The sequence below is a fragment of the Choristoneura fumiferana genome, chromosome 6, assembly GCF_025370935.1.
Source record: "Choristoneura fumiferana chromosome 6, NRCan_CFum_1, whole genome shotgun sequence".
Lineage (NCBI taxonomy): Eukaryota > Metazoa > Arthropoda > Insecta > Lepidoptera > Tortricidae > Choristoneura > Choristoneura fumiferana.
In genome coordinates this window covers 14,488,105-14,492,439 of record NC_133477.1, presented here as the reverse complement: position 1 = coordinate 14,492,439, position 4,335 = coordinate 14,488,105, and positions in this window count along the sequence as shown.

Genomic DNA, 4,335 nt, shown 5'->3' with positions numbered 1-4,335 from the left:
ATAAGTTACGATCATGCGCCCGCGCCGGTAAACCGTTAATAAGAATCTTGAGCCGTATATTGAATAAGTCATTTGTCCGTCACGGCATTCGAGTTCTGTTATTGTTAAAATTTAAAAAAACGATTGCTTCGAACTAGACACAAATACGAGAGTTTTTATTTAGCATTCGATAGGTACCCGTCATCATTCGTTTACATCAAAGTCAAGGTCAAAATCAAATATCTTTATTCAATATAGGCTATCATTTAGCATACTATCTTATCGATATGATACTTCTCTAAAGATCGTCTAAGTTTCTCTCTTTCAACATTTGGCAGTCTTCTTATATGAAACGTTAACAAACGTCGTAGCTCAGTTCTAGATTTTAAAAAAATTATATATGGTAAAAGCTATTAAAATATATAATAAGGTTCATGACATAAAATTACTAGAAGATGTAAATAATTCAGAAAAAAATGTTTAATTGGGTGTTGACATGTGTTTCCATTCATGAATTGGTTCCTGAATTGTTATTGTTGTATAACTGGCTAATCAAAATGTTTAAATTTCTTATTCTTACTATACATTGTATTCTATCTGATGTACGTATGTCACTTCATAAACAAGTCAAATACAACATTTGACGATATATTCTTTATAAAAGATGAATCTATAGTTTTTTCCAAGTATGTGCGTTTATAAATTATGAAAATCTGTGAAAATTTTTAATAGTTCACGAAGATATTTTCATACTATTTTTTTGTTGTGACATCGAACAGCTGTGCGTATAAATATGGCAAATAATTCGATTCTGCATAAACCACTCATTAACAGAGACGGTTATTCCGTATGGAAATTCAAAATGCGTATGTACCTTATGCATGAAGAGTTATGGGAGACGATCATCGGATATTCTGATAATAGTAAATTCCTACTGAGATAAAATCACGTAACGATCAGAAGGCGTTATCGAAATATGTCTCACTTTAGATGGTATGGCAATAACTCATGTAAGGTCATGCAAAACAGCCAAGGAAGCTTGGGATGCTCTTCGTCCGCTTACGAGGACAAAGGTTTAGGGCGACGTATAAGCCTCGAACGGAAACTCTACAGGTACTGTCTTGATGATTTTTGATTCCAATATAGAGACGTACATAAATGCTGTCATGTCAACTGTGCAAGATTTAGCCGACATTGGCAAAATTATGGAAGATGCTTCAATAGCTGCGATTCTTCTTGGAGGTTTAAGTCCTCAATATGCACCTTTAGTAATGGCTTTGGAAAATTCCAACATAGACATTACAGCGGATTTAATTAAGACCAAATTATTGAATGAACTGAATAAACCAGCTATAGATAACCCAGATACTGCTCTTCGTACACGAATGAACCAGAACAAACCTTCTACATTCAAACCGAAGAAACCTATTGTGTGTTACGACTGCATGGAGCCAGGACATAAGCGTCCAGATTGTCCCATAAAAAGGACAAGAAGAAGAGACCCGTAAATCACAAAAATTCTCTATGTGCACTGAATGCCAATGACGGATTAGAGCGTGATAAATGGTTTATTGATTCTGGAGCTTCAGCACACATGACGTCACGAGCGGATTGGATGAATAATATGAGAAGTTCGTCTATTGGGACTGTAACCATTGCAAATGGAGATGTACTGCCCAGTAAAGGCATTGGAGATATTTCTATCACCACTTGCGGTCAGAATACTAATATAAAGAAGATTACTGATGTAGTTCATGTACCGAACTTGAATTCTAATCTTATTTCAGTAAAGAAGGCAGTAGATAAAGTTTTAATGTAGTTTTTGATAGAACAGGTTGTAATTTTTATGATTCTGATGCTTTTTCTTGTACAGGTGATGTAATTTTACATGGTTCTATATGTGGTGGACTGTATTCTTTAGACTGTACGGTCAACCCAACGACTCAATTATCTGCTTTTGAGACCACTCTGATGTTTCTAGCTTCAAGCTCTGGCATAGACGACTAGGTCATTTATGTCGCATCGGAATGGATCAACTGAGGAAGGGACACGCAGTGGGCGTGGACTACTCAGAAGTCGATAAGGAACCATGTATCCCCTGCATTGAAGGTAAGCAGAATAGGAAACCCTTTAAGAAAGTTTCACATAAAAGATCAACTTCTGTTCTGGAACTTATTCATTCAGATATTTGTGGACCATTGCCTGAAACTTCATTTCAAGGCAATAAGTATATTTTATTTTTTATAGATGATTTTTCTCGTATGACTTTTGTATTCTTTATTCCTTCAAAAGCGGAAGTAAAGAACAAGTTTCGTATTTTCCAGTCCACAGTAGAGCGGGAAACAGGAGCAAAGATTAAGATATTGAAGAGCGATAATGGAAAAGAATATGTTAATGCTGAATTTTCGAGATATTTACAAAATGAAGGAATTCAACACCAAACAACAGTTCCCTACAGTCCTCAGCAAAATTCTATTGCAGAAAGAACAAATCGCTCAATTTTGAGAAAGTAAGGTCAATGCTTTCTGACAGTTCCCTTTCTCCGGCTTATTGGCAAGATGCTGCAGAGATGGCTGTATATCTTAAAAATAGGTCTCCTCACCGTGCTCTCAATGGGAAGACGGCGTACGAGAAATGGTATGCTAAAATACCAAATCTTTCTCATCTGCGTGTTTTTGGATGCAGAGCATTCATCCATGTCCCTGAGTGTAATCGGAAGAAACTGGATATGAAAGCATCCGAACATATTTTCGTTGGATATTCAGAAGATCCAAGAAGTTATTATTTCAGAGATATTAGATATCCCAGAAGACTTGTGAAAAGCAGAGATGTTACTTTTTTTGAATGTGATTTTCAAGATTTGAAAGTAAAGACAACTTGTAAGTCTGATAATGATTTAACAGAATCAGCAGTTGTACCTCTATTGCTTAGTTCGCAAGTAAACTCGTCAAATAATTCAGATAGTCGAACACCTTTCACAAGCGCTGTCATCGAAAATGAACAGATTCAACCTGATATTGTAGATATTATATCAGAAGATGTTCAGTCTGATATTAATGTCGTGGAACAGTGGCATAACGCTGTTACTCCAAATGTGTCAGTTCAACCTGTTATTGCATCTTCATCAGAAGAAACTGAATCTAATACTGATTTTGTAGAACCAAGGTACAATTTGAGACCCAGAAAACCTAATTCTGCTGCTAATTGTGTATGCATGCAAACTTTATCCCCTCAGCTGATGGATGAACCTACAACTTATACACAGGCTGTGAACGCAGAAGATAGTGATAAATGGTATCAAGCTATGCAAGATGAATATCAGTCACTGCTTGAGAAACAAACTTGGGTTCTCGTTGATAGACCAGATAAGAAAGTCATACCTTGCAAATGGATCTACAAGCTGAAGAAAAATGCGCATGGTGACGTAATTAAATATAAAGCCAGACTTGTCGCGAAAGGATTTAATCAAGTTTATGGTATTGACTACTTGGAAACTTTCTCTCCAGTCGTCCGAAATTCTTCTTTACGCATGTTGTTCGCATTGGCTGCGGAAGAGGGAATGAAAATGCACCATTTAGACGTTGACACGGCATTTTTAAACGGAATTTTGGAGGAAGAAGTATATATGAGTCAGCCGGAAGGATTTATAAAACCTGGTCAAGAAGATAAAGTATGTTTACTGAAACGATCGCTTTATGGCCTCAAACAGGCTTCACGAGCATGGTATAAAAAGTTGACCGAAATTTTACAATGCATAGGTTTTAACCAAACTCCTTCGGAAGCATGTATTTATACTAAAAAGTTTGGTAACGAGTTAATAATACTCGCTTTCCATGTCGATGACATTGTCATTTTGTACAAAGAAAATAAAACGCTAAATACTGTCATATCTGACTTGCGGAAACATTTTAGTCTGAAAGTGATTGGCAAACTCAGTTATTACTTAGGTTTAAATATACATTACAAACCTAATGAGATTAAAATATCTCAAGAAAGTTACATTCGTGATTTGCTACAAAAGTTTCACATGATGGACTGTAAGAGCGTGCCTACGCCGTTGGAAACTAAAAAGTTTCTGCCGAGTGAGAAGAATGTAAGTGAATCTTCATTATCCTATCCGTATCAGCAATTGATAGGCTCACTCAATTTTCTGGCCGTTAATACTCGTCCAGACATTGCTTTTGCTACATCATATTTGAGTCAATTCAATACTAAATATGATAAAAGTCATTGGAAGGCGGCAAAACGTGTATTACAATATTTGAAAGGCACTATCGATTTGGGCATTACTTACAGGAAAGACGGTGGATGTCTAATTGGCTACGCGGATGCAGATTGGGCCAATTGTCCTATGGA